The following is a 13,029-nucleotide window of genomic DNA, read 5'->3' on the forward strand; positions in this document are numbered from 1 at the left end:
TGTGATGACCGAGTTGAAAAAAGTAAAGTATTTTATTTATTCATCGGTTTATCTGTTCAAACCCAGAGATTTCAGTTATCATGTTGACTAATGACAATATTTGCATTATTACAAATGAGCTCTTTTCTTTTTTTTAGCCTTGTCAGTACAACTGACTGAATGCAGAGCAGTATCAGATGATGGAATCGTATATTAATCATGCAATTCTGTCTTCACGCAGTATATCAGTTAATTGCACATTTTCATTCTTTATACAGCCAAATTGGAGCGCTGTCTGCCAAACATGCAGTTAGTTTGTGTATTGGTACTGTGTGTGTCCAAAATTAAACTGCAGAGCATTCTTTGTCAACAGAGTAACCTCTGGACAAGCGATGTTTAGAGAGAGGAGATTAGATTAACGCTTGCTCGGGCGCTAATAAATCTGGAGTCATGAATAGAGAGGGAGATTATGCGCGAAGGAGAGAGGAAGTAGAAGAGAGGGGATTTTCTTAAAAAAAAAAGCACAAAACTGCTAGTAATTTCACCCATGAGAGAAGTTGAGCAGAGAACTAACAGGAAGTCTTCTCCCTCAAGAGGAAACCAAGTGTTGTTACTGTAAAAACAGCTGACCTCGTGCCTTTCTGTCGGGAAGGAATGCACGCAGAGGAGACAGACAGAGAGATAAACAGGAATCATACAGTACAGAAGATCACCCTCCAGTGCAGACGCACGGGCTCTCTCTCTCGCTCCCTCCCTCTCTCACTTTTTCTCTCACTCGCCCACTTAGTATCATTTCATCTCTCTCTCCCTCTCTCTCTCTCACCACACTCTCAGTCGCTGAGCTCTAACGGATGGGGATACACCGCCAAGGAGGACTTAGGGGTGAGAAGTGTGTGTTTCTTCTCTTCTCTGGTGTGTTTTCGTTCTCTTCCGCCTGGCTTCCCTCATGAGCTGTTAATTCCAGCCCTGGTCCTGAGGATGAGGAGGATCTGTTTGTGAGGAAGACGCAACAAAGGAAGAGAGAACAAGGAGCAACAGGGTGGCAAATTCTGCAAGCGGGAGTGAGCAAAAAGATCTTTTCTTTTTCTCCAGGCTCAAGCAAGGTTGGTAAGGGAAGCTTCTTGTTATTGAAATAAACAGTGCCTGCTATTATTGTTCTATGTCTATTACTTAGTTTCATTTCTAACAAGACATATTCAAAATATTTCCCTCCCTCCCTTAGAGCTTCAGTTAACTGTCCCTGCAGAGCATTTTTCTAAATTGAGAACATTTTATTTTTTTAAAAGTGCCTAGAAACATTTGAGTCATATTTCTTTCTAATAAAGCAAGTCCCCAGGTTGGATACTCAAGTGTCACTACAGGTCAAAACTACTGTGTAATTTCCCCAAGGCATACAGTACAATTCTCAGGTGGAGTCTCTCGTTAGCAAGGTGGCGGAGACTGAGCTTCAGGAAAAGGCGAGGACAGCTCGCTCTCATCGCCACTCCTCAGCTGTCACTTTACACAGGAGGCAATTAAGCGGGATTGGCAGCTGACGCTGCCGGTAACTTAGAAACAGGCGTGTGGGAGACACATGGTGGCACACGATAGGATTTAGAGGAGGAAGGAGCAGCGGAGGAAGGAGATTCCTTTTGTTCGTTCACACAAAATCCTGCTCCTCTGTGAAAAATCCTGCTCTCGCCTGGGTGTCTGAAACCTGGCCCACAGGCAGCAGTTGCGAGCTTTTATGATTTTGCTCAACAGTGAACATTGTTCAAGTGTGTTTACTCTTAAGGGTATGTGCGTAGACAGAGTGCGCGTGCTATGTGTGTGGCTGCGCGTTTGTTCTAGTGTGGACTGGATGTATTGAGTCTCTCAAGTGAGCCCTCACCTTTCATTTCCATGAGTGGAAGAAATTATTCAGTCAAACAAAAGAAGCAGAAAAATTATTTTCATAAACACAACACCTCCCTTCCAAATATTGTGATTACTCTGTGAATCATTGGGTACCTTTGGGTAATTTCTGTACCCTAAGAATGAGCAGTTTCATAATTTGCATAAATAAATAGGCTCCCCAAGGACTCTGGCTTTGTTTAGCTTTTGCTTACTTACAATATATGACTGAAAAGTATATGACTGCTCACTATTTGTCACAAAACCTTCTTGCTGCTGTTTTCCGGCACTTATAGAAGAAGTGTGCCTTCAGATGCAAAGGTTGGTCTCTGTCTGGTGGCAACAAAGGGGCTCTGATGGAGGCTTAAGGGAGCCGATGAGCCATGAAGTTTGTTAAATATTCGCCGTTGGGTTTGATGGGCAGTTTGATTAAAAATGTATTCTGGGAAGACGCCAGGGAACAAAGTATTGTGTTCACAGTGTAAACACAGGTGGAGGCATGAAAGTGCAGTTGGTCTGGACTGTGCGTGTATGTGCTTTGACACAAAAGGAGGGCTGTTGCATCAGCCAAAGTCTACCTTATATTCATTTCAGTGACAGGAAAGCGGTGTGTTTATATAGAAACCCCTAAAGTGAAACATTTTGCTCTTAAAAAGGATTGCCCAGCAGCACACTAGAGCTTTGTGTTTAGTCCTGGACTTCACATGTTTGCGTCACTCACACACAGTCTCCTCCACAGGCAGGACAGGACATAACCATGACCGTCAGTCATTACTTGAGCACAATTTCCTCTGTCACCTTGTCTCAAGCGCACCCCGCCACTCCACTGCGCCTCACAGGGACAGCCATGCTGAGTCCATCGGTGACCAGCTGACTGTCCCAACTCAGAAAAGTCATTGACATTGAAAGGGTACTGATGCGTGCATGCTGCGTACAGTATACACACTCTTATCTCACCAAGGCATATACTTGAATACACACATCCGTGCACAAACGTAGACACACACATACATGCGCTCACATCAGCAGAGGTGGAGCCAGCAGAGGCGTCGTGACCACTGGCTTGGCAGGAGCCCTCAAGGTGAAAATTTTTAGTGAGGAGCATTTCAAATTCAGAACAGATGATCAGACCGGCGTTGAAACTGCAGAGTAGCTGGCGGCACCAGATGCAGACAATCTTTTGGCAGAGGAAGAGTTTTTGGTGCCTGAGTCTCAGACATAAAAAGTCAGAGGCGCTGAGCTGAAATTAATACAACTGTGGTTATCACCGTGTTACGGACGCTGGTTCTTATCGCGGTCCAGATGAGGCACAAAGCCTCAGCTATACGACCGTCCTCACAGCACACGTAATCCAGCCATGTATCTAGACATAACAGAGTGCAGACAGAGAAGGTTATTTAGAAGTAAACACAGAGTCAAACGCCGTTTCAGAGTCTCTCTCTGGTCATTACGAAATTGATGTTTATTTCCCACTAAACAGAAGACAGCTTTGAACATTGAGCACTGAGCATAAAATACGGGGTAATATTTACTTAATATAAGCCAAGAAGCTACTTACCAGTTCTTTGCCATTAATTCAGTTCAATTCAGTTTTATTTCTGTAGCGCCAAATCACAACAAGAGACGCTTCACGGAGCTTTATATTGTAAAGTAATGACCCTAAAATAATTGAGAAAAGTATACAGAATGTCACAATTTAAACTCTATAATAAATCTTATTCGAATATCTTCTAATTGCTTCCCACAACCTGAATTCCAAAATAGACATATTCTGAATGTGCAAAGACAAAAAAACAGCAAAAAAAACTCTGAAGTGAACAACACAGACGCACAAAGAAGCACCACTCTAGGTTTACAGGCAACTGTAACAGCTTGTCATGAACTACGGGTCAAAAAAAGAAGCTGTCCTGCACAGTTAGGACAATGTTCATTATTTTGTACTTGCTATGTTTGATAAAACAACAGCAAAATTAAAAAAGAGTAAATGGGACTGATTGAAACTTACCTTAGTTAAGCTGTGGTCACAAAAGAAAAAAAATGAAAAGAAAAACTTTCACTGGTAGTTTCAGCTGTGAGTTAGATCAACCCTATCCCTCTTACTCTTTGAAGTAACTTCAATGTTTGCGTTAACACTGAGGTGAATTTCCGTTATACTTTTCTTGCTAAAGGGCAGCTACAAACCACATCACTGCCAATTTACAAACCACATTGTTGCCTGTTTGACATTTGTGGGCAGAACACTCTGCAGGTGGAAGTGGCCACATGAAGCGCACACACAGGCCACAAAAAATAAAATAAGAATGGGGAAAAAAAGGTTTATTTTCACACTGTATGTTTATGTAAAAAGTTACAGTTTTACTGTTAAGCAATGATGATTATAATCCCTGATTTAACTTGTTGAATACTTTGTCCAAACGCACCCAAGCATCACATTTTTATATTTTAGAAGCTGTCTTGATATTTTTGCCTCGACGGTTAAACGATTACCAAATTGTTAGTAGTAAATGTGAATACTGCTTGCGAGACGGTCTGTCTTTATTTCACTGAGAATTTAGTAGAGCCAATTTTAATGTTAGAGTGATGTGCACACAATCCTTTCATTAGAAGTCAAATTACATTCTGACTGTAGGCCAATCTTACCGCACTTTCAACCCAAAGGAACTTCTGACCACATCATTCAGGTACGCTCGAGCATGAAAATCCCTTTGGACATTTTCTTCTGGTTTTGATTGGCTACTATTTGAATCATTTCACTTCAGTGGTATTTAAAATTAAATACGGCTTTTAAAAAAACACCTAACCCAAAACACTGATCTACTTTTTACTTGCACGCTGAAAACAACAAAGACTTCGATCTGATGTTCCAAGTGGACTCGATGCCCTTATCCACTACACACCCTGCAAAAAAGAAAAAAAAATCACGAACATTTTCCAGCTGTGAGTATAACTGATTAATATTGCAAACAGCATGCAGCAGTAGCAGCCAAATAATTACACTGTCCAACCCAAAATAAACAGCAACACGTAGTCACTCTGTGAGCTCAGAAATGTCTTGTTTTCCAAACTGTGGTGCAGAAAACTGCATTTATTTGGTTAATCCGGTCTGTCATCGATAAATCTCTCTGCATGATTTACGCCGAGTTCCCCTGCCCCGTTTTGCCTCTGTGTATGTGTGCACAGTGTTTTTATGTATGTTTTATCTCCACATTCATTTGTTTTTGTGCGCTTGTTAGTAAGTATGCATGTATACGTTTCTACAGCTGAGTGAGTAACAACATAACTGAGCCCTTGCATGTCCGACTTCCCCTCCATATCAGAATCCACTGATATGCAGGGGAGATAATAATCACCACTGAGATAATAAGCAGAGGCCTTTAGGGCAAAACATGGCCTGTGCTCATCAACTGTATGCATTCACTTTCCCTCTGTGTGGCCCCTGTTGTACTTCACTTCTGTAACAATGCCAAGGGCGGAAAGCCAGAAGTCTTATTATATTACTGCTAATATTAGTAGCTTGCTTGTAACTATCTGCATCCCGATCCCTTTATGTGGACATAAACATGCACTTTTTTACTCGTATGCATAGGTGCAACTGGCAAAATGGCCCATTAAACATTTATCATTGTCTATAAGCACTAATATGAAGGGGTGAGTTTAGTTTTTTTCCTTCACATTTGTGCTTTGCTTTGAGGTCTGTTGCTCTGTATTGTTTTTTGTCTTTTCCTCCCTCAAGGGGGGTGGGGGCGTTTGGCATCAGGAAGGCATTTCCTCTTTTTTTTCAGCAGCTTCTGAAATTAGAGGCTGAAAGAATAATCGAATAAGAGACAAGCTGTTGAAATTCAGAAGCAGGTTCACCCAGTGGCTGTTTTGAATATTAATGCAGTGTTTGCTCTGTGTATGTGAGTGTATCTCCGGTCAACACAAAAGGGAAGAAAGAAATCACATTAATGCAGACTCCTTTGAGCATTAATCCAGCTGAAACAGTTAAATCATAGATGAGTGATACTTCACAGGAGAATAAAGGAATACTTGGGGAAATCAGAGGTTGGGAAAATATTAACTTGAGCAGAGTCATTATTCAAATTAGTATCTGTGCATGTTTATTCCTGTACATAAAGAATAGCCAGAATTTTTATATTGTAATATTGTCAGTCTGTGACACCTTAGTTGAGGGTTTGCAGTATAGATATTTATATATCCTTTGGCTTTTAAACTCATCATATAATATGATAACTAAAAAAAAAAAATTGTGTCACCAGTCTGATGTCTGATCATCGATTAAACAATGGACATCACACCACCGAGTAAACATCTGTGTATTTTTTTTAATTAGCACTTGCATCCCTGCGGCCACAGTGACCTTTGAGCACATTCCCATGCGTTCATCTTTTAACATTTGCTCCAATTTTAAAGAAATTCCCTCAAGATTTTTAAGAGATATTAAATTCACAATAATGGGAAGATCTTTGGTATGAGTGGACAAAAGAAAAACAACCTCGGACCGCAGCTCTCATTCTCAGAGGTAATCTTAATATTGACTTATTGACATTTATGCATGACCTCATACTTCTCAGTAATTGGTGCAGCAGCATCTGACCTCTGACCTTGCTCTTGTGCTTTAACTAAAGCACATGGATGCTTCATCGACTTGAGTTTAACCTCCAGTTCAGCCTCTCCACCGCATCAACCGTGGATCAGTGTTATTACGTGACTAATAACAAGTGGAAACCTGTGGTGATCAACATCTTTCCACGTAAATCTGTGTTGTTATTTGATTACAATGTGTGATCCAGTGTATCATAAACCTGAGGGGAAGCTTAGTCAGTGAAATCAAACGTAATCTACTCAAAACCTAATCACCATCAGATCATTTAAAGATTTTGCGAACAAAACCATGTGTATTTACTTCCACTTGAGGTGCGATGATTTTAAATTACTGCACTCCAGCAACTTTCGGCGAGCACAGTAAATATAAGATAAGAGAGGCTCTGTGTCTTTACGCACTGTGCCTATGCTGTCATATAAAAGCACATGTTATTTCACAGTGTTGTAAATAAGCAGCAGAGAGAGGAAACTCTTAGAGTTCAGACAGAAAGAAAACAAAACGGAGCTGCATGGGAAAAAAAATCTTAGTAAATGTGTGACACGGGGAACCAAAACCCCGTTTGAGAGCAGCGAAGAAATTTGGTTTAGGAGCATATTAAAAATAACTTGCAAGTGCAAGTTGTTGTTGTCATGAACTCAGTTGTTTTTCCTTTGCAGACACACAGCTTTTTATTTCTACTGTGGTAGGAATCCTGCAGTTTTAATGACGGCACCAGGTTTGAGTCCTGGTACAAATCTACATTTTCCTCACCTCATAATAGGAATCACCCCAAATAATTGGGGAAATGGAGAGCAGTGAAGTCTCCTGCTCTTAACAGCCTCCATATGTAACCGTATGCCTGCCTGACCTCCCTTCCTCAGAGGTGTTACAGGAAGAGGGAGCAGCTGTGACAGACAGCTGCGATGCGATTGGAGTGAACAAAGGGTTAAACGCTCAATTCAGACGCTTACAGATGATAACAGAGCCAGAGGTGCAGAAGAGCCTCTGTCACTTTGGCTCAACCATGCAGGAAAGAGAAAAAGCTTTTATCACCAGATAAAATGAGCGTGTTGAAGTAATGGTATATAAATTCATCAGTGTCAACGAGAAGTGGCAGATAAGGAGACTGACAACAGCTGAGCACACAATTTCTGGATTATGCGCACTTTGATCTCACAAAACAGTAACCTTTCTCATTGACATTAGTTGAAGGATGAAATAATGTCAAAGTGCACATATATAAAGAGCTAAATTTAACCTCCAAGTTTAGATGTAATTTTTTTTATGTGTTTGTGTGTGTGGGGAGGATTGGTAAAGCATTACTTAAAGTAAATGTGGTTTTTTTGCAGGATTTCCTGTAACACGTGGACTTCTAAAGGTCTTTTCTACTCCAACTGAGCACTCAAAGTGTTTTAAAAAAAATATACAACATGTCTCATTCACCAAGTCACACAGACATTCATACTAACATTTTTTCTATACCTAAGCACTTTGTTTAACATTCATGTACATACTCACAGTCACTTGCATGCAATGGGGGCAACTCAGGGTTCACTGTCTTGCTAAAGAATGCTTTGACATGCAGACTTGAGTAGCCTGGGAAATCCTATCCTGACTGGTAGACCACAGCTACACACACCTTTTAATTTTTAAAAGGTACATGCAACAAAATCCTCAAACAATACCCCCATTATAAAAATGCCATTCCGTCAAATAGATCATCATTTTTATAAAGGCACTGGGACGGCCACACTAAAAAATGATAGACTGGGTCCTCGGCGAGAGTATTCATGTGCAAATCTTTACTGTAGGTCATCCTTACTCAATGCCTTCCTTTTGGTTTGCCTTTTAACTTGTGGCGGTCCATATTGTTAAAAAAGAGAATATAAGCGATGCCGCCTTTTGTTACTAAGCAGAAAATGCATGAATATGGATTAAGAGGTGTGTGTCTGCGGGAGATTGGGCTTTGTTTCTAAAGTCAGCTACCACTGAGCCAGGGGCTTTTAAGAAAATGTCACGCAACCAATGCGTGTGTAAACATTTGTCTGTGTTGTAGCATCAAACATGGTGCATATGTGCTCACCGTGCTGGCAGACATTACACGCTATATAAAGCCTAAGTATAATCCATGAGTCATTATGGCTCAAATGACTGTAATTTTTAATTCACCACGATATATAATGCTTCACTATAATCCTTCTCGCCAATAATGACGAATATATTTAAATAAGCTTGATCGCACCCGCCATATTATCAGTGAACAGCAGCAGGTAACTCTTCATTCTGATAATAAATCCATTCACAGTCTCAGGAAATCAGTTCAACAGAAGCGTTTTGCAGACGTGTCGGGGCTTTTAGCACAAACTTATAATATTAGAGCTTTGAGTTGAACTCAAATGGCATTTAGGGAGCACTTCAGGACATAGTAGGAAGTTATTATTCACAAAAATCTGCCAAACGTATGCAACCTGAGGTGAGTTCATTCTATGTGGGTCAAAAGCAGGACAGCCTCATTAATGAGGTGTAATATCACTACGATGGCCAGTCAACCAACACTTCCAATAACGATCGCTGGAACGGTTCACAAACCGTTTCTTGCGGTTTAAGATTTTTCTAACAGGCTATATAAACTGGCTGCCAAAACACCATTAGCATTTGGAAGGGAAGCAGTGGGGAGTATTATCCATTCTCATCTGAGGTATTCTTGGCCACACTATGTGAAGGTGTGCATGACCACTGCCCTCTGCGACCTCCAGGTGATTTACAGTGTATCTGTAATGGCTATTTTGGGGTGAAGTCGCATGGGCTTTGACCTCTTAAGACTTTTGCTTGTGGGGGTTATCTGAGGGTAAAACTACCCACTTCGTTAAATTCAGTGTGCTACTTTTGGATCTGACGCGACTGTAAAAGTCACTGAGGATTAGTGATATTTTCAGGCAGTGTAGGTTTACACGGGCAACCAAAACTTGTAAAGTAGCTGGGTTTATTGAATGCCGTTGAGTCATTGAGTCCGTAATCTTCTGTTTAAAAATCACATGGACTACGAATGGTTCCAACAATGTGCACGGAAATATGTTAGTAAACATTAGCAAACCTTGAGTTTGTGTCTTTACCATTTATCACCATCACACATGGAACAAAAGTGCCAGCTTTAGGGCTAGTGTTGCCTCTTTGTCATTTTGGTCTGTGTAATTAATGCAGGCCAAAGGGACACAGCAAAGTGATATTTTTATATTTGTCATAACTTTCTGCTTCATTTTTTGAAATTCCCACTGGGATATTTGTCTGCAAGTAGGAGCTATTTTAAATCCAGGGTCAGGCGGATGATGATGGTGGGGAGCACTTCCAACGAAAAAAAAAAAGGGAAAGAGCCCAGAGTGGGGTGTTTAAAACAAATCCAAACAAACAATGCTGGCTATTGTCTGGGAGATACTGCCGTGTCAGTCTGCATCAGAGACACCGAAAAATTCCCCAGGATATGTCTCCCAAATCCCAGAGCCAAACAAGTCCAGTTATTCTGCATGAGTCACAGTCTCGCTACCAAAGAAAACTGAATGCGAGTGCCAAAGCGCGGATGCGTTGACAGATGAGGACTTTGCTGCCTGCTGGCGGCTCTGAACTTTGATGGAACGGCAAGTGTTGGGAGCTGCTGCAGAACAATTCCTGGAAGGCGTTCTGTGGCCTTGAAAGTGATTTAAGGGTGACAGCTACTGTATCTCTGTGACATTTAGCAGTCAAACTCAAGAACACCCAGTCCTCTGAGTCGCTTGATGAAACCCAAATTCTCAAAGCTATAGCGGCAGCAAACTCAAATCAAAAAGAAAGTCTGAAACTGATCCCCGCTGTAGTTATTATTATTATTTCTTGTTGAAAAAAAAAGATGAAATATGTCAAACGTTAGAGAAGATATTAAACAAACAAAAGCGGCACGTTAAAAGCATAATAACTGATTGAAAAACTTTGTGAAAGACACCAAGCACTGCAGCTGCTTTTCTTATTATGCAATAAAGGTTTTATGAGTCGATGCTTAACCTTAAGCGTTCAGTCCCTTCCAAATGCAGCATCAAGTGAGCTGGATTCATTCATACTGCATCACATAGAAACAAGGTCTTTGTTGTGATCTGCGTTATGTTAGATGAGGTTCCAAGAATTCTCATCCCCCCTGCTGACTTCGAGACCTTGATTGTATAATGAATTCAACTTATTAGACTCCAGTAGCTGTCTCATTAGTTCCCTCTCCCTCTCTCCATGCATATATTTATTGCCCCGCCAAAATTATTTGTGAGAGAATCTCCCTGTTAAATTCCCATTTGGTGCAGAGGAGACCTTTTTTCCTGTGAGTTAGGGTTTCCCAGATTTCCCAAGTGCTTAAATGTACACTAATTAGCCTTTTCTGTGTTGTTTTTCTATTTTGTGTGACTAAAGCTTAAGAAAAAGTATCACATTCCTTTTCTCCAACCTCCAAAGTTGTGATATTAGTTGTTTATTCAACTTGAGATGTGGCTGGAGCAGTGTCGCGAGAAGCACTGAGCAGTGATCAGATGTGTTTGGAGCCACTGCTGGGGGAGGTTAATTTCCAGATGGATGCTGATATTGCCTTCCTCAGAAATACCAGCCAGAAGTCTTTCTATCTACAGTAGATTAGCTCAACAATATAATGTGGTGCTGCCGTTTCTGCCAGGCGCTATGAAACTTTAAAAGCAAGTTGAATTATAATTCTAGTTATACTGATGGGGGAGGGGGTGTTCAGACAAATACCTCTGTTATTTTCCAATCTTGCTTTGTAATTCAAATTGATGATAAATTAAGGGTGTGAGATAAAGTGAACATAGAAGGCAGAATGGTTTCCATCAACATGACAGCTCTCAGCAGGTAGATGCACTGTGTGCCTCCACAGACACTAGCTTGATTACAGTTGTTCTCTCATCTTCTGCTTGTGTTATGCTAACAAACCATTACCAAGTCAGAAACAGAAACAGACCACCCATGCAGCAAGCTAGGTGCACTTCACAATAGCCGAGGTTATTATGCTGCCGTATCGACCAAACTCTCCACAACAAGCCCTATGGCAACACTGCTGTTTTTCCTCCCTTAGCATATTTAAGGATTTTAAGTATTCATTTCCTGTCCACCACATTGTGGGTGGTAATTACTACAGGCTACACTCTTCCTTATGTCCTCTGTGACGTTAAGGTCTCCCAGGCAACATCCAGGCTTTAGACGAAAACATGTTGCTGCCGCCTTTGGGCTTTATTTAGAATATTTGACCTGGAAAATTTATTCAGGTGACGGCTCATGTAAACCGAAGAAGAAACTCTGTTCATCAGTCAAATTCATATCTGCAGACCCGGAGCTCAAAATGACACAGCACAAATAAGCTCTTATTGCTCTGATCACTTTGTAATAAAAAGGCGTCAGATCAAAAAAAAGAAAAAGGCTCCTGAGAGAGGATTATGGGTAGTTGTGTGAAACGCACTTGATTGATGAATCAAAAACAACCTTGTTGCTAATGTGACGCTTGCTGTGTAACTGTAATTTTTTTAAATGTTTATTTCAACCTCTTGTGATTTATTGAAAGATATATTTAGGATCACAAACAGAAGATGATGGAGAAACTTGTCCTTTTATCTTGGTCGACTGGTTTACGTTACAAAATTAGAGCCACTGGGAGAAGCTGCTTTCATAACTGCTTTCAAGACCATAACACTAAATGTCATGCTTCACTTTAGGTATTTAGATCCATCGTTCAGTACTGTTAAAGATGCGAGCAGCAATCTGAAATGCTGTCTGCAGCATCTCCCCAAACATACACTAAAAACCTCTCTTTTCATTCCTGAGGTCTGTCCTGGGTAGATAACTCTATGCTGAAGCAGGAAAAGTTATGTTTTATAATAGGAGATTTATCAATATATACATTTTGATGGACGACTGGGCTTTTTAGCTGCAAGCTTTAACATATCAGGACATAATCCAAAAAATGACAACATCAGATGTTGTAAAAAACAGAAAAAGCACCTTTAGCAGCGTTAACTCGAGTTAATCATTTTGTGTATGACTTCGATAGTCTCTTTTTCTTTTGTTCCACTCTTCTGTACAATGTAGAGACAGGCCATTGAAAAATATCGGTGTAGTACTTTGACTCTTTTTGTAGCCATTTTGTTGTACATTTTTTGCTGTTCTTAGTGTCATCATACACTTTTTCCCAAGCTTTAACTATTAGACAGATGGTCTGCTATTTGACTCTAAAGCATCGTGCTTGATAGTTGGTATGAAGTGTTGTTGTGGATATGCTGTGTTATGCTTTCAGTAAACATGGTAAACATCAGTAAACATGAATTAAGGCCAGACTTCTCCACTTTGGTCTTGTTCCAGAAGTCTAGAGATTTGTTTAGATGCAACTATTTGCTCTATTCCACTTGTACCTACTCAACTCGGCTTAACTTTACTCAGTTTTTAGGGTTTTCTATTAGGTGGCAGTACCTTATATCAGGTACTTCCTTAGTGTCTGCATGGCCGGGGTTCCAAGTGAGCTGACCCAATCCAAAATTGTGACGTCAGCAGACTGCAACCCACCGATTGGACAGTCAATGGTG

The 13,029-nt window shown here is 40.7% G+C and overlaps 1 protein-coding gene across 3 annotated transcripts in view; it reads left to right on the top strand.

Annotated features, from left to right (window-relative positions):
- Positions 1-627: 627 nt before the first annotated feature.
- The window catches only part of shisal1b (shisa like 1b), a 36,600-nt gene continuing 24,198 nt past the window's right edge, over positions 628-13,029 (top strand). Inside the window, exon 1 of one of the 3 annotated variants that reach the window (XM_024803372.2) lies at positions 628-1,086. The gene's annotated coding sequence lies outside the window, so the exon portion shown is untranslated. The remainder of the gene's footprint in view (positions 1,087-13,029) is intronic. The other 2 variants (XM_004563797.3, XM_004563798.4) reach the window with 2 other exon arrangements.

The sequence above is a fragment of the Maylandia zebra genome, linkage group LG7 (genome assembly GCF_041146795.1).
Source record: "Maylandia zebra isolate NMK-2024a linkage group LG7, Mzebra_GT3a, whole genome shotgun sequence".
Lineage (NCBI taxonomy): Eukaryota > Metazoa > Chordata > Actinopteri > Cichliformes > Cichlidae > Maylandia > Maylandia zebra.